Raw genomic sequence first — 24,798 nt, forward strand, 5'->3', positions numbered from 1 at the left:
TTTACTGGGAGAGGAGGGGAGTGTGTAGAGTGCCATCTCACTGACTGAGATCTATCAGTGAGGTAGCTGGAGAACCATGCAACACCATCAGAGGAGAAGTTGAGGTTATGCAGTTTTGCAGTGCGTGCGTCAATAGGGCGATCAATTAGGATAGATACAGGGAAAGGTGAGAGTGTCAGCTGCTAGTATAAGAAAAGTGGAAGGAATATTGTCAGCTGATGCTGAGCATGGTTTTAAATTAGAGTAGAGTTTTGATGTAGCTAGTAGGTACATGTTTGAGGGAAGGTATTCGAGTTGGCGTTTATATTACGCTCAAAAACTCAAACTGTCAGTGTAATAGACACAAAAATGTCGAAACCTCCAAACATCTAACAAAAAAAAAAAAAAAATTAAAAAAAACACCCAAACACAACACAAATTGCTCTATGCAGGTGGGCCCCCTGCACCCCCCACACCTCCTGCTACTTAAAATATACCAACTCTAAGATCGTACTACATTGCAGTAAATGGAAATCTCCCCTTACGGAGATTTCCTTTTACACTAGCGATGACTTTCGCTTTAAATATTTTGGTGCCAACAATATCAGCTTCGATATTGTTGGCCTTCGACAGGGTGAAGTTGACCCTTTGAGGAGATAGAAATTGGAGATGTTAGTAGTAGAGGAGTTTGGGTTAGGGTTCAGTAGCTTAGATATTGAAATCAATAAAATAGGTATTGAAGATAATGGAAGTTTCTTCAGATGTCTTGTCTGGGCATGGATTGGGGGAACTAAGATTACTGGGATGTAATATTTGGTTAACAGAATTTCAGAATGTTTCAGGATTAGACTTTAGGGCTGTGGGAGGTTTTGTTGTAGAAGTAATTTTTGTGCGTTTTTTTGTCAGATTTCTGAGTTCTTTATATTTTGCAAGTATGCAGGGAGCTTAGTTTGTGACTATTTTTTCTATAAATCGTCTGTAGTTATCATAAGGGTCCTAGTGGCTTTTGAAAGCCATGGAGAGATGGTGGACTTAATTTGGACTTTGTGAGGGGGAGCAAGTGAGTCTAAGATGCTAAGGAAGATGGAGTTGAAAGCTAGGACTGCTTCTTCTAGTGGGAGTAGAGTAAGGAATTTCCAGTTTACTTTAGAGAGGAGGGCATTAAAGGTTTCTGGATGAAAGTTAAAGAGTTTGTGACAAGTGATAAATCTAGGAGGGTTTGAGAAGTGGGGAGAGAACCTAAGCACTTATAGGGGAGTGATCACTCAGGGTGTTTGGTAGGGTTTCAGGGTTATGATATTTGAAAGGATTAGATGCAAGTACCCAGTGAATAAGAGTACTAGATGTGTGAGAGTCTGTATGAGTAGGTTGGAAGATTAGCTGTGCAAAGACATAAATTAATGTGAGTATTAGAGTTTGGATTACTAAGAGTTAGCCAGTTAATGTTGACATCCCCAAGGAGGATCCTTTAATTGGAGATGTGTTAAGTATAAAAGAATATTTTCTATTCAGAGGAATATTGTCTGCTGGAGGAATATAGATGGCCGCTTCTGTGATAGTGGTGTGGTCATTGATTTTAAGGTTAGCTGTAAGTAGTTCAGCAGGAGAAAAGATGGGATAGGTTTCATAATACTTGTAATGGTGAGGTGGTTGGAGGAGAGGATGGCTACGCCACCCTCTTCCGTTTTGGTGATCTAGGTGGAATATTATAACTGGGGGGAGAATGTCTATCAGAAGTTTGGGGTTTTAGCCAAGTCTCTATTAGGGTAATGACATCAGGGGTGCGAGAGGCTATCCAGGCATGGATTTCACTAACTTTGTTTAGAATACTACAGGCATTCATAGAGTAAAAGGAAATATGTTTGTTTGGAGAGGATGAGTTTATTAAGTAGGGAGAGGTAGAGTTATGCATGGTGAGGTGACGGATGGGCCGAGGATTTGGATGCATGTCTCCTGATAGAAGCAGGGCTACACGAAGCTGGTAAAGTTTGAAATTAAATGGGTTGTAAGTCAACTACTTAGTCTTGGTTTTAGATGCTAGAGGGTGAGGGGGAGGATGTTTGATTTTAGGCAGAGGGATGTTGATGGAAAAGACAGAGGAGGACTGTAACAGAGTACTGTAGAGATGAGAAGCAGTATGGGGATTAGTGGGATCTCTATGGACAGGTGGTAATGGAGTAGTAGAAGATGTATGAATGAAAAGGATGGAGGCAAGAGGAAAACAAAGAGGGTTGCAATAGCCATGGCCTAAGGTGGGGAAGTCAGATTGGGATTGAGTAAGGAGTGGGTAAAGGACTAGGAAAGTAAGTTGCTGGACCTGTTAGAGAGTTGAAGTAAAATTTAAGTGAAACAACCTGTAGGGGGGAGTAGGAGATATGTAGGAAGGAGGATTTGCAGCAGACTAAACTATGAAGTGATAAGCAGGGGAAGGTAAGGTATTTAGAATGTTTTAGCAGACAGGAAGGGGTGGAAAGAAATCCTTGAGAAATAGAGGCAACACTTGGATCTTAGATGGTATAATTGAAAATAAACTTTTCTCCTACACAAAATGGATTTCAACCAAATCCTAGTACATAGACAGCTGTACTATCCCATCCTTTCCTTGATGCTGTAGATCACAATTTCAAAGGCCTTTTATTGTCTACCCTATTTCTTGATTTGACTAAAGCTTTAATTACAATGTCATTCTTTAAGACTAAATAACTATTTTTCAGCTTCTATCAGATAGAACACCGTGTGAAAGACAAAACTTTATCAATGCTATGCAAACCGGTGATGCCGTAGACTCTGTTCCAGGACCATTCCCATTTCATACATTTATAAATGATATGCTTACTGCAAACAGAGTCCTCTATTACACAATATGCTGATGACTCCACATTGGTATCCTTAGCCCTATTTCCCTGACATATCTCCATCCTATCCAAAGAATATGCCCAAGAAAACACAGATCATTTTCACTCCCAGGCATAACTATTCTCATTCAAATACAAACATTTGCTTAGCCAATAACACAGACTAAGCAAGTAACTCAGATTAAGCTCATTAAGTCAATGTCAGTGAAAATGTAATTTCTGATTATCACATAGAAAATACTGCATTAAAGACAAGCTGTAAATGTAAAAACATTACAAAGCCAAAGCATACATAATAAACCATAATAGAGTAACCACAGCATATGCCATTCTAGTCCTTTTGTTAGTATAGGCTTCTCAAACTTTCACAAACCAGTAACTAGGCCAAGTTTTCAAAGTGGAATACACTTACAAAAGAAAAGTCAGACTTTCCAATAGTTCTGATATAAAAATCTATTTATTTATTTTACTTTACATTTGGGAAGCGGGAAGGTCCTACTGGGCATGCATCTTTTTTCATCGGAGGCCAGGGAAGAAAATCTCCACATATACACACATCAATAAAGTACATTTTACAGGTACAGAAGTCTGAAATTGTATTGTCCTAGTTTTATTAGATGTGAAATGTATAGTGTCAAACTGTACAGCAACAAAAGGTGGAAGCAAACATGGTACATTATACTTTGCATGTAATAAGACAAGTACAATAATATTTCTCTCTGTATATCAACAAAGGTGAAATCAGACATGGTACACAACACGGGTATAAAAATAAGACAACTTGTATTTACCAGGCTGTGGAGTGTGGATTCATCACTGGGACAAACCAAAAATTCCCTAAGAGCAGAATAAGTTATTTCTTACATTTCATTTCACTGAATTGCACTTAATTGTGCTATACAGCCAATCTACTTCACTTTGCACTGTTATAAAGCCTTTACTATTTCACTGCATTTGTGTACCGTTTAACTGTATTTTTCATTGCTAGATAGTTTCTTTACTGTAATTGTATTTTACTGAATTACTTAACTGTAAACTGTTCTTACTGAGAGGTTGTATTTTCTGTTTGTGAGTGCTCTGTGCTTTTCTGTGAGGTTTCTGTGTTCGTCAGGTAGCATAGTCTGGATAGAGGCTTGCTGCTATCCAGGCTTGGTTGTTTTGTTTGTCGAGTTTCCTGCGTTTGTAGCAGCCATCTTCTGCTGATAGATAACACAGAGCTAATCAGAGGAGGGGTACTAACTACAACTCTGATCTGTGATGCATAATTGGTATCTTATTTTTTTTTTTTCTTTTCTTATTTTTACTAGTTATTGCTTAATCTAGATATTTATAGCACTTTTGTCTGCTGCATACTTTTTACTGTATTTTATTTTTAAAAACTAGTCTGCATGGTTGTACTAAAATTGTCTGCCTTAGAGGACCAGATAAATAAGGTTTTTACTGTCGCACTATATCTTTTCTAGGTAGTTTCACTGTGTGTAAAGTATTAACTGGAAATGTTCTCAATTTGTTAAACATCTGTTTGTTCTAATTTCCAAAGAATGTATCATAACTGTTTTGCAGTTAAAAGCATTCTCTAGAGTCTCCTTGCTCCTTTATCCATTTAAAACCTTCATTTAGTGACTCTCTGCTATTTTTCTGCTGTGATAAACATTTCTGCAGTGATTTCTGTAGCTAGCAGCTGTACTTGGTGGCTTTGCAGTTACCTGCCCCTACTGAAAATTTGATCTGGGACCCTCCTCATTCTAGTGTCATTAGCTCATTCTACCTAATAGAGAGAGAACAAATGAGAAAGCCAACCCACTTAGGTTCTTAACCTTTTACTATCTTCTGTTCCTCCTTTCTCCCCTTCCACTTTACTTAAACTTTAGCTAGAATCTCCCTGTATTCTGATTGAGTGCGCTTCTCAGCTGATAAGTATATTTTTGGCACTATTTAACTGTTCAGATAAAATAATAATTGAATTCAGTTCAGAATATAGTATAAATTGCTTTTAAACTATATTGCTTTAATATTGCTACACACTCAAGTGTGCTAACTTGCACTGCACTATTTAACTGTTCAGATAAAATAATAATTGAATTCAGTTCAGAATATAGTATAAATTGCTTTTAAACTATATTGCTTTAATATTGCTACACACTCAAGTGTGCTAACTTGCACTGCACTCAAATAGTTTAGTGCCATTTTAACTGCTTTTCTGTAAAAAATAAATAAAAAACTAAGCTAGTTGCCTGCCTTTTCTGTAACTAGAATAGTCCAGCTACAGATTTGCTATATCCAGGACAGTTTGTAAGCTTCTGAACGGTACCAAAGTCTGTTCTTCAAAATTTCCCTTAGATCTGCTAGTTCTCTCCTCTCCTGCACTTTTACTGGCTTATTAGTCTAACACTTTACCAGGACTTCTTCCAGCAATTTTTGTAGCACATAAAAGTGCTACCAGCACTAAATGTTCTACAAAGAAACAGCTCCTCCAGTACTTATTAATGGCCACCCCTCCAGGCATGTCTAAAGGTCAGTTCCCTGTGCTTTTTCCTATTAACCTGGTGAACTTGGGCATCCTGAGGCAATGTAGCATCTGCCTCATGTTCACTGACAACCCTCTCCTCTTACCTCGGAAACACTCAGACTTGAGAGAGATGCACTTGTATATCCAAACTGGAAGCCACGCACTCTCCAGCCAAGACTGGAATATCTGGTCAAGAGAAGGTCAACACTTGCGCCACAACACATGGAGCACACAGCCCTTCTGAAGATATACCAGCACTGCCTTCACATAAAAACACAAACCACACACACCCACCTTCACAGAGGCTCTCAATAAAAATCTACTCAAACAGCAGAGACCTCCAAGGCAGAAATGCACTCAACCACCACAACACAACACTAATCATGAGACCCAACTCTCCTAAACAGCGTGCCACTCAAAAAAACTCTTAAGCAAAACAGCATGCCCACACACTAGTCATAGGTGACTTGATAGTGAGACACACTGATGTCCCACTCACTAGGTTGAATAAGGAGAAAGTAACAGTCAGCTGCCTGTCAGGTGCCAGGATCCACCACATAATGCATGCAATTAGGTCCTGCAACAGGTACAAAATATAGGACTTTGTCATTGTACATGTGGGTGTGAATGACCAGATGTACCTCCCCGGACTACATGAAGAGACATATGGAGGAGCTCTCGGATTATGTAGCCCAGGTGGGCATGACCCTAGCCCTGAGCAGCATCCTACCATCACCCAGAATGATACCACGGTACAAGCAGAAAATTATTTCAACAATTGGCTAAGTTTCTGGTGTCATTCTAAGGGGATCCAGTATCTGTCTGCCTGGGATGACATGACTTGACAGACCACGATGTTTTTTCAGAGATGGTCTGTATCCGTCACCCCTGGGCTAATGGATACTGGCCAAGGCTCTTGCCACCCCTATAGTGCCTTTTTTAGGTGGTGTTCCAAAGACCAAATTACCACCATAACAGCTACAAACAAATGCAATGAGGGTCATGCTGCTCAATGCTAGAAGTCTAAATCTCAAAATGCACTCGCTTGAAGCACTCCTTAAAATGGAGAACATTGACATTTGTTCTGTAACAGAGACCTGGTTGAAGGCATCAGAAAGCACTCCTGGACTACCAGGCTATAACTCATTCTTTAACTTTCAGCCCCAAAACTTAGAAGCTACAAAGGTGGTAGCCCAACATAATGCATCAGAGATACTTCAGGTACAGCTAACATTGTTAAGACAGCAATTCTCATCACAGCCTGTCCCAAGGCTAACATTTCACGTTACTAAGCACCCTGGAGAATATTAGGGTCCACCATGCACTCTCATACTAGGTGACTTCAACTACCCCTACATTAACTGGGAAAACTACTCATGTACCAATACTGTTTCCTGGAATTCATTAATTCCAATACCCTGGACCAGCTTGTTCTTACCCTCACTAGAGGTAGCAACATCCTTGACTTGGTCATTACTAACATGGGGGACCATTGCTCTACACCAATAGTCAACTCCTCCATGGTTAGATCTGACCACAAACTAATCACCTTGGAAATCCACATCCCTCCCACCCCTTCCACAAAGGTAACCATGAAAAACTTCTCCAAAGCCAACTTTGGCCTCTCAAAAACAGAGATGGCTAACTTCACGGCACCCATGCAAATGAAGAATAGTTGCATGACCACCCCATCATACACCAATGCACTGTACGAACACGCACAAATGTATGGATCTTGCCATACCCAATAGAACCAAGATGCTCTCCTCCAAAAAAAGCAAGCCAATCTGGTGGTCCCCTGCCATAAATAAACTCAACAGGAAGAAGAAACGGATACAAAATAAGTTAGTCCCAAGACTGGAAAAATGTCCTTATCAGCCTCAACAAAAAGTTGAGATCCCTCATAAATCCTCTATCTGCTGCAATTCTGTTTTCATAGCTAGCTTTAAGGACATCCACAAGGCCTTCCATAGTTATGTAAAGAATCTCCACAGAGATACCCAGATTTGTTCTGAGCTACTGCACCAATGGTACCTCCTATACCGAACCAATGGATATTACCAATATACTGGCCCACAGATTCTGTGCCAAGTTTACCCCCCCCCCCCAAAGGACCAATCACAATACTAGTAGATTGCCAGGCACCCAGTATTACTGCTGCACAGCACTATCCAACGCCAAGAATACAGCTTCTATGGGACCAGACAATATCCCTAGCAGTGATCTACATGAACTACACTGAAATGGCACCTCACCTGTGTGCCCTGTTCAATTACAGCCTCACCTCAGGCCTTGTCCCTACTGAATGGCACATTGCTACAGCCATCCCTCTCCACAAAGGAGGAGAGACTACAGACCCTGGGAACTATTGCTCCATTAGGCTGACTTGTCTGATATGCAAAGCTATAGAATGCATAATCATGGACCTAATAAACAAGGATATAGGGCATCTCCAAACTCTGGATCCCACACAGTTTGGTTTTGTGAAGGGTAGATAAATGGATGCTCAACCTGGTTGATTTCTTTGAGTCAGTCAGCAAAGCTGTGGATGAAGGCAAGGTGGTTCATAAAGCCTACCTTGATCTGGCCAAGGCCTTTGATACCATTTCCCACTCAGGAATCATAGAAAAACTCACTAAGCTAGGCATCAACTCCCATCACTAGAGGAGTAAGTCAGACTGCTGAACAGTCACGAATAGAGTCTCACAGGGTTCAGTCCTGGGCCCTCTCCTGCTTTGTATCTACTTCTCTGAATTCCAGGCCAACACAAAGGGGCTCTGGCTGACAAAGTTCAGATGATTGCAAGTTGGGAGCTATTAACTCCAAGTGATGTTGACATCCTACAGAAAGGCCTCACTGATAAAGACTGATGTCACAACCATGGCCTTAAATCTCAATGCCAAGAAATGCACCTTTTGAGAAAAACCCAGTTCCCATGAATTACCACATTGATGGTATTCCACTAAACAGAAGGCATTATAAGAGATCCGAGAACACAGGTTGACAGCAACCTCTCTGTTGACCACCACATTTCCACGGTGGTCAGAAAGTCTATGTTGCACACCTCATTACTAAGGGTTTTGCATCCAGGAAGAAAGAGGTCATAGTCTCCCTCTTCTTGATCATTAGGAAAAATAAGAGTACAATGCCCCATTTGGCATGTACCTCACTAGACGTCTGCAACAACTGCAGAGGCCACAAAAGTACCTCACAAAGAGGATCCTAGGCCTTAAACAATTGTCCTTTAGACAGACATACTCCAAAACCTCCAACTATAGTCAGTCTCATATCCCCTACTCTGATTTATAAAGCCATGCCTGACCGAACTCTGTTAGAAATGCTACATCTAAAGAAATCCCAATCCCTCCACACTACACACTTCAGAGACCTCAACCCAATTACCACAATCAACAGAACATGCTGGAGGGACAGGTTCATAACCCAGAGACTTCCAAAAAAAAAAAAAAAAAAAATCAAAAGAACCAATGAGGGTGTTTACTGCAAACCTTATAACCATCACCATACAGGATCCAATCAGCACACTTCGCTCACAAGAGTAGAGGAGGGCCCCATCCAATCAAAGATGGCTAGGAAAATGTGCTTAGAATACAAAACACACTACAAACAGAACCTGATGCAGCACACCAGTATCTGAACTATGCTACAGATACTAGCTCCACTAATTTAGGCAGAAAATATTAAAACATTTAATAAACGCAGTTAAAAAAGGAGATACTAAAGAATGTTTTAAAGATCAAACAAACCAATTATTTAAAACCCTGCTTGGCGGGAAAAGGGAACAAACCGAACAGATGATTTGCAAACAGTAAAAACTAGCAACAATTAGTTTTCAAACAGTGAAAATAGAAAAAAAAATAGCTTTAAAAACAGGAACAGAATATGGTTTAACAGGTTAACAGGCACAGTAAGGCAGACAAATACAGTACAAAACTGTGCAGTTTAATTTACAGTAGTAAAATATAGTATTAAATTTGCAGAACAACAAAGTGCAGTAAATATATAATCAAGCAAAGACCCACCCAGCTTATAGTATTCGGGAAGCTCAGAAGCCACTAGTGATCTGTTAGCTCAGAGTTGTGGCTGGTAGCCCACCTCAGTTCAGCTTGGTTCAAACTAGCAAAAAAACATTGAAATGTTTTCTCCCCTTAGCTTCCCTCCACCCTACATACCTCTCTCATATTTCTCTCCTCCCTATTTGGCTATGACTCTTTTCCTATATACCTGTATCTCTAATCTCTGTCTCTATTGTTGTCTCTCTCTCCTCCTTGGTCTTCCACTTTCTTCACCTGCTGTTAAACTTAAGCAAAAATGTTCAATATGATGTTATTTTAGATTATCCAGATAGTTAAACTCCTTTCCTTTTGGTAACAATGTACATTTCTCTGTCCTTGGTCTTTCAATTTTTTGTTTCCTTGTTTTTAAACTATGTAATAATATTCATTATGATTGCATTTAGATTGTCTAGAAATTTTTAACTCCTACTCTTGTTTGGATAACAATATTCCTTGTCTAAGTCCTACCAGTCTGTAATCTGTAATCTCTATATGTGGAGCTTTTCTCCCCGGGCCTCTACTGAAAATGGAAATATATCCAGCTAGACTAGCCCGGTTAACAAATGTAAAATAAAATAAATAATAAATAAATGTGGGGGCTTAAATACCAGAAGCTAAAAAAACATTAAAATACAGATCAAATAAGCAGAAGCCAATAAAAAGTACAGTAAATCATATAATCAAGCAAAGAAACAGACACCTTACATTTTTTGGGAAGCTCAGAGGCCTCTAGTCATCTGGTATCCGAGCTCAGAGTTCTAGCTGGTAGCCCACCTCAGTTCAGACAAGCAGAAACTGAGCCAAATGCAAAGCTTAAACAACAAAAAGTTAAAAGGTTAAAAAAAAAAAACTTGTAAAAAACTTGCTTACTCCAAGCCTTAGATTAATCACCCTTCACCAGATAGGTTTCAGTCAGTACCCTTCTCTCAAGGGTGCAGACAGACCCCTTCCAGTCAAAGAAGGCTTGGAAAATGTGCTCAGAATATAGCAGCCACTACAAACAGACCCAGATGCAGAAACCTGTATCTGGACTATGCTACCCCTACTAGCACCACTCATTTATGTAAGAAACACTAAACCAATGTTTTAAACAGTAGAAAATCAGCAACAGCAAGGAGACACTAAAGAATGTTTGAATCAAAGAAATCAGTTATTTAAAACAATGGGTGTCGGGAAAATGGAACAAACCAAACTGATACTTTGCAAACAGTGGAAATGGCAAAACAAGCTTTTAAGCAGTGGAGGCAGCAAAGCATATGATGCAACAGGCACGGTAAAATAGACAAATGCAGTATATAAAAGTATGTAGTTTACATTTTCAGAATTAAACTACAGTATTAAATAAGCAGAAAACAATCAAACTGCAGTAAATAGTATACTGAAGCAATGAAACAGGTAAATTAAAGTTTGTGAAGCTGGGAAGAGTCTAGTCATCTGGCATCTTAGCATGTCTGGTATCCCACTTCAGTTCAGCTTGGTTTAAACAAGCAGAAACACATTAAAATGCAGGGCTTAAATACCAGAAACTAAAAAAACTTACATTGAAAAAACGAGCGGAATCAGTGAGGATGCTTACTCCAAGCCCTAGATCAATCACCCTTCACAAGACAATTTTCAGTCAGCACATTTCTCTCACCAGGGTGCAGAAGGGCTTTTTTCCAGTGAAAGATGGTTTGGAAAATGTGCTCAGGATACAGTCTCTACAAACAGACCCACATGCAACAAACTTGTATCTGGACTATAATACAGCTACTAGCTCCACTAATTTAGGTGGAAAATACTAAACAATATTTTAAACAGCAGAATAACAGCATTGAGGCACAGAAATGTTTTAAGCAGCAAGGAGATGCTAAAGAATATTTTAAACAGCAAACAAATTATTAAAAACACTGCTTGGTAGGAAAACAGAACAAATCACACAAATGCTTTGCAAGCAATGAATATTAGTGACAATTAGTTTGTAAAGAGTGAAAATAGCAAAAAACTGTTTCAAAACAGTGAAAACTCGCAACAGAATATGATTTAACAGACACATTAAGGCAGACAAATGCAGTACAAATAGTGTAGCTTAGTTTACAGTATTAAGTAAGCAGAACACAATAAAAGTGCAGTAAATAGTCTACTCAAGCTACAAAACAGGCAGCTTATTGTATTCAGGAAGCTCAGAAGCCTCTAGTCATCTGTTATCTCAGCTCAGAGTTGAGACTGGTAGCCCACCTCAGTTCAGCTTAGTTCAAACCTGCAAAAAAAACACACTGAAGCAGGGATTAAATACTAGAAGCTAAAAACAAAAAAAAAAACACCGGATTCACGAATCCTCCGTGTAAGACTAAGTAAGTCTTACTCTGAGACTGCAGTTGAATGGTATGACATCAGTGTGCCATGAATATTCATGAGGGCACACTGACTCCACTCCAAGTCTAACACAGACTGTGCAGGAAAGCAGGGGGCGTGTCCGACTGCCGAGCAGTCTAAAGGTCCACGCCCCTGCAAGTGTCTGAAATGTAAAATGTCACACTACAGTGAGTCCGCTCAAGTGTCCATGTACCCAACACCACACTCCCTGACATTGTAAACCCCCAGCACACTTATAAAAAGTAAAACATTAATTTTTTTTGTCTAATTCCCGATATAGCTGCCCGTATTTGCGCGCGGGTGTGCCCATTGCTTAGCTGCAGTTAGCAATCTCAACATGGAAGCGCATAATAAGGAATGTTTATGCAAATTACGCCAAATAGCAATAGCGTAGTGGTAGAGCGTTCGCACAAAGAGGAGGCATTCACGTTTCGGGTCCCACCACTCCCCTTCCTATTTTATGTTCTAAATTAGTATACGAAATAATTCCTGACATATACGATTAAAATTATACTAAACAGCATTGAAATGGCCTATGTATCAGTGAACAAAATGTGTATTTATAAAGGAACCTGAGATATAATTGCCCGCAGTTAAGCAACGCTTTACCCAGCGCAGTATAGTTGCCCGTAGTTAAGCAGCACTTTACCCAGTGCAATGTAGTTGCCCATAGCTAAATAGCACTTTACCCAGCGCAATCTGTTTGTGCGGAAGTGCACGTCATGCCAACCAGCGCACCTTCGGGCAAGGTGGAGCAACGTAGAGCAAAGTTGCCTAAACACAGCCACACCCCCTAGCCTGTCTGGACAGTTGTAAAATAAAAAGCAATGACAAGGTTCAAACCCAGGACACTGTGCACCATAATCAAAGTACTGAACCACTAAGCCAGGACAGCTTAGGATAAACAGCCACTGTTAACATACATATATGTATGGTAGAGTAACCATTGCTAAGCAGTTTTGCAGTCAGCCAAGAATTTTTAAAAACGGCCAATCACAAAAAAGTGTGGAAAATATGGCATATTAAGCCCCATAGGTGGGAATACTCGCCATAACTGATTGTAGCTCCCATCTGCACTTAGATTGGCTGGTGCTGGAGAGGGTACACACTTTAGAGCACAACGCTGGGACATCGAAGAGTCGAAATGCATGGTTTGGCTCCTTGTCCACCATCATGAGTCAAGACTCCTGCAGGGCCAGTTCCAAAGGATGGAGTACAAAGCAGAGGCTTGGAACCGGTTAGCTCATGACCTCACTAGTGTCACAGGTATTCCTCGGACTGGTGAGCAGGTCCATCACCACCATGCAGACCTGAAGAGATGGAAGCAAGACCTACTGAACCAATGGATACAGAAGGCCCGTGGGATGCAAGATGCCCCACTACTGAGTAGGTAGCCATGGAATGCAGTATGTAAGACATGCTAATTTATATTATTTATAATGGATAGGTGTGTCTCAATATCCCTTCATTTACTTCACAGCTGCAGGTGGCCATGCTGCGAATCAGCAAGCCTATGCAGATAGGCTGCGTCACCAGGCAGGTTAGTAATTATTCTGCATGTATTGTTATATAAAATAGGTGAGAGCCTGAAAGAAGTGTTGTAGCCCAATAATACTGCCATAAAATGCCCTGAATAATTCCTCTGCATGTACTGTTATATAAAATAAGTCAGACAGCCAGAAAAATAGTAACCCATTAAGAAAGGCAAAATATGTCCAGAATAATATCACTGCATGTACTGTCATAAAATAAGTGAGAGAGCCTGAAAAAGAGTGTTCTAACCCATTAATATAGTTATATGTCTTGAATAGGTCTTCCATATGCACTGTAATATCAAATAAAGGAGAGAGCCTGTGGAAAAGTGTGTAATGTAATTAATAAAAGTATAAAACCTGGAGTGTCTGTCACTTTGAAACGTTATTGTACCCTTGCATTATACAAATAGTACTGTTTTAATAAGTGCTGGCAACCCACAGTGGGCCAGTCCTATCTAAAGTGGTTGATGGAAGTGCCAGTAGCTGTGAAGCATATATACAGTTCAGTCAGTTACTGGATGGCATGCACAAGTAAGTCTGGCACATCAGTAGCTTGTTAATTTGTTCCCCAGAAATGTGAGTGTGCTACACGAAATGTAGGGTTCTGTACAAATTTAACTGAAAATGTCATGTGAACACATCCAGATATGTAGATAAAGATATATAAATAAAATCAATAAATATGTAGCAGTAACATCTGCATCTTGGACAGTTAGTATGTCAGATATAAGTCAGGTATATCATGAACTAGCCAAACCCATTACACAACCTAAGGCATGTTGGCAAGTGTAATAATATATGTAGGGGATATACACCTGCAGTCAATAGGAATGTAGTATAGACTAAAAAGATGTTAATTGAGGTTTCTTTCTACACCCTACCGTATGTGCATAAACAACGCAATTCCACACCTCAATGGGTATGTGTAATCTCAAAACATTTGTTGGGACATATGTCCTATTGTTCTATAAATATCTGCATTCACTTTGATGCATGTGCCCTGTTCAAACACAACATTCATGGTGGCCTGTTGCCACCAATCATCCCTGCATGCTGTTGGAATGTCCACTGTCGTTCAATATATGCATGTGTTATGCTTGCCATTCAACTGTTGGAACTGTGGTGTGTTGTGTTAATGGGAATATTACTGCATGCTGATACAACTAACTTGGAATGCTGTTGTTTATGTTGTAATTAAACACACCTAAGCACAGAACTTATGGGAAGGCCAGTCCCAGCGGACCCACTTGTCCCTCAGCTGGTGAGTGCACCTGGCACCAGCAGGTCCACTGCCCAGCCCAGGCTCCCCTCCTCCATTGGTCCTGTGCCACCTTCAGGTGGAAGTGCTGCAGGGGATGGGGCTCGTCCCCCCCCCATGCAAGCATGGGCAGAGAAGGGCCACCCATCACCCTTCAAAGGGTCCGGGCTGTGGTGCGTAGGGAGTTCCAGCATTCAGTCGCTGATCCCCTACGCCAGCTTGAGGTGAGAGTGGCATGTCTCATGGGTGAGCCTGCCCATCCTATGCAGCCCCCAGCACAGCCACCCTCGGGCTGTGAAGGTGCAGTGGTGACTGCCCATGGGTGGGGATCTTAGTTCCACTGTTACATCTGTGGTCTCATGGGCTTGCGATTTCCAAACATCCATCCCAGTCAATTGTGTTCACCCACCCCATGTGTCATACACTGCCCCTGTATGCGTCTTGTCTGTTTACCTCCCCAACCTACCTCCCCAAATATACCCTCTTCCTCTACCTCACTTTCCACTCTCACCTGAAAAAAAAAAAAAAAAAAAAAAAGGCAATCTGTACCCACAAAAAAATTACGCCTCATACATAGCTGCCCATTTTGCACACATGTCCACCGGACATGTAAACTGATAATTATAATTGGCAGTACAACATACTTTGTTGTCCTCACCCCTCTCCCAGGGGTGGAAAGTTTCAAATTTCACTCCAAATTTATTGCATATGCACAGCTATTGCTGGTAAAGAAATGGGCAGCTATGGACCTTCCCTACACCTGGTCCTGCACATCCCGAGCTTGTTTTCCTACTGTCTTTCCCTCTTTGTGCCCCCTTTTTCACCACTTTCCTATCTCCCCATTTTCTTTTGGGTTGCCTGCAATATTTCAACATTCTCCTTTTTCCATACACATGTGTAACTCATCCATTTTATGTATTTAAAAGAGCAATTAATGAGAGAACTGGAATTGGGGATAAGAATTGAGACTTTTTCACCTAAATTATTTTATTACATTTGTCCTTAAAGAACACTTAGTTCACCTTCAGTAACATTAGATGTCCAAAACTGCAGCTTAACTTTATATTTCAATAAAGCATTTTCCCCTTTAACTAAATATTTTTTCAATGGTATATTGTCTTTATTACCATTAAAAGCAATTACAAAATTGTCTGAACTTTCATAGTCTTCAAATGTAATTTTACAAAACAATTCTGAACCTGTGTGTACAAAAGCTGTCACATGCTCAGGTTTCACCACCAAAGGTACAATATTATCCCGCAAACAATATCTATCCATAGGAATGTGCCGTTTCCATTCAATACATACAACTAAATGTTTATTTGTTAAAGGCATACTTTTACATGTATTTTGTACTAACATTTGTTCAGATACCATTGCATCATATGCTTTTCCTTTCACCCATTCCTTCCTTCCTTCATCTTACAATCCACTCTCTCTATCCTTATCCATTTTCATCAGAGAAACAATTCTACACAATATCAGCCCACAAACCATGTTCTGCTTCCCAGGTTCATCTTCATCCATCATTCTTACTAAAGTCTGGGTCTCCAAACCTCCTTCATCAATATTTTAAACTTTTAATTGTGGTATATCTTCATTATTTGCACCATCCAGTTGAATTATGTTATAAATTCTGTTCTTGCACACCATGTCATTCTCTATAACTTGGTTCTCTTCACTTTCACATTCTATGTTACTTCCACTTCTCAGTGTCCTTCCATATTCATTCTTCCATCTCCATCCTCTCTCCATCACACTTGTGGCTACTCTAAAGCCCACCACTATGACTAAAAGAGTAGAGGAAGCCCCCTAATCTCCTGGTCAAATTTCTACTAGCAGCACAAAAAACACCTCAAGTCTACCCTGAAGATGTGCCTCTTGCATAATGGGTAACCTGGTATAAAAAGGATAAAGAAACAAACAAATGGGTCTATATCAGATGAACGAATATTTAAAATGAACGCTCAAACATCGAACAAACACGAACTTGGTATTGTGGGGGGCACAGCCCCCCACACCCCCACTAAATACATATTACAACTCAGAGGTTGCACTACAGTGAGGAAAGGGCAAATAATCCTATCACTGTACTGCAACCCTAGAAATAGTGTTTCGATGTCCGGCATGTTTGATCGGAAGAGCGTTTATTTTAAAATTTTGTTCATCTGATATAGACCCCAAACAAACAGATAAATAATAAAATAAATTATTAAATATGATAAGCCTGTTGTAGTGGGGGGGGTCATCTGTGAGAGGTGTATATCCTGCTAGCAGGTTCTGTTCTTTTGTATGGGTATTTATAGTACTTCAGATTTTGTGGACATGAAGAAGGTTATGTAGACACACCAGAGTTATTTTAGGCTACAGTATGAACATATATTTTTCCACAAGTAGCCACAAAGTATTAAAATCACAAAGCAGCTAATGAGTCATCAGCTCATTCATGGGTATAGCCATGTCTCATATGCATCATTTACATTAGTCTGGTATTGTTGCCTTTCCACTTGCACTTCATCGTAAAGGTATAGATAGTACACAAAAGTGGATATAATTGGTTGGGGGGGGGGGTCATCTGGATGAAAGTAACTGTTTATCCTGTCATTTATTTTATTTAAACAGTAATATTGTAAACAGTGAGGCATAAAATGCATCCAACAACTTCCAAGCATTCAGACCTTCCAAGGTTATGGTGGACCTCAAACTGCAAAGATCTTAAGGGACTTTGAAACAGACTTAGCAGTGGCCTCTGTCCTGAACCCAGCTAGTCTAACATGAGTTGTATTCACTAGGGGCACAAAAGGTCACTGCAGCTTGCATTGGGGGGGGGGGGGGGTTATTTCATTATTTCTTTGTTTTTTCTTGCCAGCTTCAGGTGTGTGCTCATTTTACTGTGGCTTACACAAGGCAGGGGACAGTGTTGTCATTATTTCTTTAACTTTTTTCACAAACTTCATAGGTCTGTACAGAAGGTCACCATAGCTTGTATAGGAGCAGCATAGGGTCCAAGAGTAACAAGTTTGTAGCAGTACTGTGATTGGAAACACTTTCCATAATCAAAAATCAGGTGTGTATATATCTGGCTCATATAGACGGCTGTCTTCAGAGATCATTAGGAGCATGCTGCTTATATATGCCTGACAACAAATATGTTATGCTCTATTTCCTTTTTCAGTTTCATCCCAGTCTGACACCACAGAGATGTGCAAATACTGACCGTCCTTTCCATGAGCGTCTATGTATGAGTGCAGCAACTCAAAATATATGACTAGGCCATTGGTGCCTTCATTGTCTTCCCAGTCTAACCCCTGAAGAGGAAGAGGATACACAGAAGGCGAGTCTCATTTTATTTTTTTGGTGGGGGTAGAGAGACAGATACTGTTCTCAAATGTGATGTATGCATACTTACAATCATTTGTCTTCTCAGTTTATTGTGTGCTGCTATTTTGTCAGGTTTGAGCATTAACCCTTAGATACAACTGATTTCTTCCTTGACATAAAAAGGACTGAATTTCTCTTTACTCATGACTACTGTTAAGACCCTCATTGATCCAAAAGTTGGAGAAGATTTCTAAAATGTACCTATAACCTGAAGGTTTCCAGATTAATTCACCTATTCCATCTACAGTTACTGCAATGTAGTCTTGGCTAGTTTGTGTAGTGTTCGGAAATAATGCAACAAAGCCGGAGATTAAGACTGCATTTATTTCCCATAATTGTGATTTATCAGGCCATCACTGGATGAAAAGATACTTCTTTAAAATGCCTCCCCGAGCATCTAGAATCTCCATTCCATAGTCGTCCCAGACCTTTGGCTTAATGCAGTTCATTCCCTTGCAGTTATCAGTGTGCATTCCTGGCTAATTAGGATATGTTGAATGAATAAAGTGAAAAATCATGAAGACTGACAGAGTAAGATAAACTGTGAAAAAAAAGGAAGAAAAACATATACGGATGCAATGGGCAGGCCAGGATGGGGGAGGGGCCATGGGGCAGCAGATGAAATGATTGGGGGGAGACTAAGGATACCACCTTTTCAAATGCCCAAAGTGGGACATTTTTGGTACAAACGTCAGATTTTGCAATGGGTAGGCCAGGATGGGGGAGGGGCCATGGGGCAGCAGATGAAATGATTGGGGGGAGACTAGGGATACCACCTTTTCAAATGCCCAAAGTGGGACATTTTTGGTACAAACGTCAGATTTTGCAGGCCGAAACATACCCACAGCCAGTACAAAAGGACAGAACCTCATTTTTTTGCCTAAATAAAAGCTTATTCTTGTAGCATTTTAGTTGCTTATTCTGTTTCCTATAACATTTAGGTGTTTCAGATATTCTAACTGTTTTATGCAACTATTACATAAAATATAGGAAATCATTTTGTCCTAAAATCCCAGGACATCTGCCATTTTTACAATTTTTTTGCAGGACACAACTGCCCAAAGAGGGCCTGTCCCTCGCAAAGTGGGACAGGTGGTAACCCTAGAGGAGACCAGTAGGCAGTGGGGATACTGTAGAGCCTTTCAGTTGGGCTGCCCTTTCATCTACAGCCAACCCTGCTCTTTAATGCCATGTGCTTCACTGGCACTCATAAATATCTTTGCTTTCTTTTCTTCTTGAATCGATGATGAAACAATGAATATAAAATAATTGCATCCTGTAAAATGATTACAAAATATTAAACAAGTACATTAAATACGATTCCAATGCAGCCAAAATAAATGTCATACAAAAGACATATTTGTGGAGTGGGGCAAGTCAGTTCAGTGCAATGGCATACCTATTTACTTAATATGCTCCATAGTCACACAGCCATGAAAAGTGAAACATCCTGAAAGGAAAAAGTATTTCTGAAATCTGTGTTTTTAAAACCAGAAACTTATAACAAGGGCAGCCCTAAAATATGAATATTCCAGAGAACTCTTCTGCTCCCTCACCATCACAGCATTAAGCAGTACACAGATAAAGACTCTGACAGCAAAGCTCATATAAAAAAAAAAAAAAAAAAAAAAAAAATTCACTAATAGTGTCACTTAATGTTGGCCCTCTGATATTTGTGAATTTGTCAAAATAATATGCCAGTGAAACATAGTCCTACTTCTCAAGGATCCCCGAAGGTGCTCAAAACTGGTTTGCTAATTTATAACTTATTTATTGTTGGTTTTCTGTCCATATTTATTTGGTTACTATACTTTCCAGTATTGGGTACGGGCTCAAATTCTCTGCCATTCAGTTTTCAAGACTGTAGCATTTCAGCAAAAGGGCAAGCCATTATTCTTTTTATTCTATGGGATATTCAGAGAAGGTATTGCTACTCTACTATAGTGCTGTGCTGGTGAGCTCTAGTAGCTTTATGGCAATAATGGGTGGCCTAATGGTTACGGCGTTTGCCTTACAAAACACAAGGTGCAGGGTTTGAGTCTCACAAGTGATATATAGCTAGGCTTAAAATGGCTCAAAAGGCAGTCAGCCTAGTACTAATCTATGAACCTATAACAAGCGATTCTGAGACGTGAAAGAGTACAAGTGAGTAAAATCATATTGGTTTCATATGTCAAAAGTGAACAGTTAATGCAGTTATCTCCACTACCATCTTCTGCAAATCTGTTGCTTAGGTACCTAGACACACACACACACACACACACACACACACACACACACACACACACACACACACACACACACACACACACCCTTGTTAAATCTACTTCATTCTGTATTTACTGCTGTGCACAAAACAGAACATTTCTTTGAATGACTCTACTACGCTGTTTCAATCTCAGTGTACATGGCATATTTACATCAGTCACACGCCCACGTAAATTAACTTGCAAGCTACGATATCCAGCAAGCTCACTATATTGCTACATGCCAGTGTGTTCATATCGCTGCAGCATTATACCAGTCTGTGAATCACGCAGTCAAAACACACTTACCAAAACAGCTAGAAACAGGACCGCACAGTGCATTATATGGTAGTTCTTTTTCTAACTGGAGATAATAGTAATAATAGTATAAATAATAATAAAATGTATGATTGTATGAAAGCAGTATAAATAATAATAAAATTTATGATTGTATGAAAGCAGTTTTCCATTGAAAGCATGTGCTTAGGTCTAAGAGACTACTTTCACACTGGTTGCTGTGCAAGTGTACATGAAACTGGCTGGTTCTGAGGACTAGCAGTTTACCCATTTCTAAAGGTGATGTACCACAATCATGATGGGTTCTTTGAATTTTCTACATCTGAAATGGTTGATGATTCCAATTGCCAATGTACTTCTGGACTCTCTTTTAGATGGACCTTTATTTTTTGTATAGAAAGAACTGAACTTTTAACCTTCATGCTTGTTGCATGGACTGGTCTCTGCTCATATTGTTTTTGGTCTCTTGTCGTACAAGTCTAGCCATCCTAGTTCATGAATTGTTTCAGCTTACTGCAGCACCCCCCCCCCCCCAAAAAAAAAAATGGCCAAAAAACACTTTTTAAAGTGCATGTTTTGCAGGGTGAAAGCCCTATCCCTGAACTCATAATGAGGGCAAAACATTTCATACCCCTGAACTTACACAAACTTCACAGTTGCTCTAACTTAATGATGGGGGAATTTAACTCCAAAAGAACAATCACTGCAAGCAAATTTTACCAACAGTGATTTCCTATGGAGAAGCTCTAGTCAGCCAAATGACATTAGAGAATTCAATTTTTGTCCACCCATGGGTTATGGAGTCCCTTGTATGGCTCTAAATATAAGCAAATAAAGGGGAAATAGAAGTCTGTTGCCAGTTTCCTCTGTTGAAACACAGCTATTGAAGAACAACCCTCCTGCTTTATTCTTGCCTCAAGTCCTTCATATGTCCTCCAAATTATTCTTATTATTACATCAAAGAACACAAATGCGAATACTGGTGTACTCATAAAATCCCCGCTTACTCTGTCAAATGCTTTCTCTGTGGCAACACACAACAAACAGCAGTATTTTCTTCCATTCTGCTTCCCTCTGGATAAGCCCCACATGTAGTCTTCCACATTTCCAGCATCACTAATCACAATGCACATCTCCTAAAACTGTGACTTATTTCAACATACCTCATTTTCTTTACTATTTGCTTGTCATGGTCCCAGTACTATGTGAAATGTAGATTTTCTTTTCAGGTCTCCACTGAAAGAGAGAGTCTTTTATGGCCATTCGGGCTTTTCTGGTTAAGAAATGTAAATGAATAAAGTTGCAAGTATGTGGGTGACGCAGTCCACTAAAAGGGCCTTAATTCTTTGTAATCCAAACAAACAAATCCAAACTGCAACTCAGGAAACAAAGGAAGGCTCAAGGACACAAAGTCTCCAAAGCGAAAAAAAAGAAAAAACAGGTTTATTACTTTGCAACTAAATAGTATAATACAAAAATAAACAGTTAAGCACTTTTTATCATAATTTAGAAGACTTCCTCAGACCTACAAGTGCTCACTTTAATACAGACCACATGGTGGTTTCAAAAAACATTAACCAATGGTATTGCATAAGTAATTAAGTAATTAAGCTTGGATTCATGACATTAGCAACAAGTCAAATACAAAAACAGCAACTGTGAAAACCTGTAAAGAACAACAATGTATAGCTGCTTTTGTGCACAAATAAAGATACATTAAATCACTGCATTTAGGTGGACAGAGTGTAACTCTTAAAATATGTGATAAAAAATGATGAAAAACTATGGAAAATATATATATAAATGTAAATGTTTATATACACATTGCTATGAGTTACAAGAGCGCTCCAAGTGGACTAAAAGAACACTGCACTCAAAATAAAATAAAATAAAATAGAATAAGAGACTGCAATTTCAACTTTAACCAGTATTGATAGACTCAACTATAATGCTTTCACAAATCACCAACAAGGGTGAAGCAAGCTTAGATGTAAGATGAGACATATTTTTAAAAGATTTAAAACATGAAGTGAAAAACCTGCAGTCTTTTACTCAACTACAAACAGAGCTGTTTAAAAGACTTAGACAAAAGCCTTGTCTAGCGCAATAGGCTCTTTAATTTCATAATACAGGCAATGGAAGTGACTTCATTCAAACCTGGGGGTTATAAGACTTGAGACGCAGTTGCCAAATCAACTCCTGTCTTTCCAAAATTAGATAAGGGCCCCCTTTTAGATTAACAGTAACCTGATAAATCACTCTAAGGTGAAAGTGGTGGTGTTGGGTTTTCAGCACAATGCCTTGCCAATGCGTTAGAAGGTGACTTTTTTCTAATATGGTATGTGTGCTCATAAATCCTCTCTCTTAGTTTTCTGTCCATCTTACCAACATAATATGCTGGACAGGCTACACAACTAGTCAGATAGACAACGGATTTAGAGTTACAGTTAAATCTACCCTTAGTTTTTACCTTAAAGGAACCTGCTGTGAATTCTGTCCCTGTTGCTATATATCTGCAATAGTTACAGTTTTCACATTTAAATGTACCACCAGGTCTACTACAGGTCTGGGGTTCCATTTCTAAGATCTGTTTCAAGTTCCTGTTCTTCCTGTAAATAAAAGATGGTGAATTACCCAACTTCTCCAACACGTCTGGTTCCATCATAAAGATGCTCCAGTTTCTTTTAAATATAACCTCAATTTCTTTGACTTCCAAAACTTAGTCTCCATCAAATGTTACTGAGTTGTGTAAATAGTTAATTGTGTTTACTAGGACATTTTCACAGCTACAAATGGATTACTTTGTGGTACTCCAAGATATGAATCTTCTTACATTATGCCAATCTCCTGCTTTTATTTTCTCCTCACTTTCCTCTCCATCCCCAATCATTCTTCTAGTATTTTCCTTGACACATTCCTGGGGCTGTTTTTCCTTTTTACTGTTTCAGATCTCTTCCCCCAAATGGGGCTGCTGAATAAATATTGTTTTGTTTTTTCTTAGAAATTATTAACACAAACTGCAAATGATATGCTCCACGTAGGACAAGATGCACAACTCTAGCAAAAGTACAGAGAAATAGTTAGTTCTGCTTCCTGTCAAGTTCAAGTGTCATGGGTTTGATCCTCGCTTCTGTATAATGGCTTCAGATAGTCTATTTGTTCTTGTGTATCAGCATTTTTTCTGGATGCAGTTTCCTCCCACCATGCAGATATGTATTTTCCCTCAGTGGTTGGTCAGAAATGATAAAGCAGACCTTAGGATTGTACTGCAGAATGCTTCTCACTTCCAAAGCGGACCTGGGTTCAATGGTATAATCAGGACATTAGACATAATTGATTAAATAAATACCTGATCCTGTATGCAGTTGTACTCAGCTTCTGCCAGGTAGTATGGCACATTTGGCTTAAAAAAAGCTCTGACTGTCCCTTTATTTACATCCCAAGTGTTCTTATCTTCACTCAGTGCCATATCAGTTTCCATCCCTTCTGATGGTATTTGTAAATCCAGCATGTTTTGACAAATGTGTTCCTGCCTGTGTGGATTCCAAAATACTTCCAGCCTGTATGCCAGTCATTTCTTTCACTCAGATCTATTCCTATATAGTACAGAGTTGCAGTTATTCCATTTTCCCTGTAATTCCACTCTTGTATAACACCTTATTGTTACTGTCCTAGTCGCAGTTTTTAGAAAGCACTACTTCTGTACCTGTCACTATATCAGGCATGCAGAACAATAATTGGCAAGCTTCATATATAAATGTATGTCAAAACTGGAAATTACATTACATTTTTCCCTATTGCCTTATTGGGAGAAGAGTTATTTTCATTATTTGTGTGTGTTGACATAATTGTTTTTTTTTTAAGAACAGATTAAAATTGCCTAAATGCTGCTAATGCCATGCTCAATGATTAACAAATTCAAGCTAACAAAACATTTGAATTGATACCGTGGGTTGCTACTTCACATCAGGGGCAAAAAAAAATAACATATTTTTTATTTCTTTGATAAGTAGTGCAATAGACTTCATGTGTGCCATTTTAGCTACATCACAGCTAAAGCAGCAATAATATGTAGATCCATGTAGAAATATACAAATAAAGTAGCATCATAGTAAATTATTATAAAAGTAAGTGTACTACAAATAATAATTCAAAAGTATTTATGATAGAACTTTAGGGTTTGAGGAAAGGCCGCCCCACTAGCATTGTTCATTATGGTGTCATTTAGATCCACATCCTGCAGTGAAACCCAAACTCAATTATACACCCATTATTTGGTGAGCTTCATTCTACAAAGCTCCAAAGTCTTA

The 24,798-nt window shown here is 39.3% G+C and overlaps 1 long non-coding RNA gene across 1 annotated transcript in view; it reads right to left on the reverse strand.

Annotated features, from left to right (window-relative positions):
• Positions 1-21,899, reverse strand: part of LOC122790347 — a 255,301-nt gene extending 233,402 nt beyond the window's left edge. The window contains exon 1 of the long non-coding RNA XR_006363000.1: positions 21,652-21,899. This is a non-coding gene — a long non-coding RNA (uncharacterized LOC122790347). The remainder of the gene's footprint in view (positions 1-21,651) is intronic.
• Between the last annotated feature and the right edge of the window lie 2,899 nt (positions 21,900-24,798).

This window comes from Protopterus annectens, chromosome 16.part0 (assembly GCF_019279795.1).
Source record: "Protopterus annectens isolate FY-2018-M chromosome 16.part0, PAN1.0, whole genome shotgun sequence".
Classification (NCBI taxonomy): Eukaryota; Metazoa; Chordata; order Ceratodontiformes; family Protopteridae; genus Protopterus; species Protopterus annectens.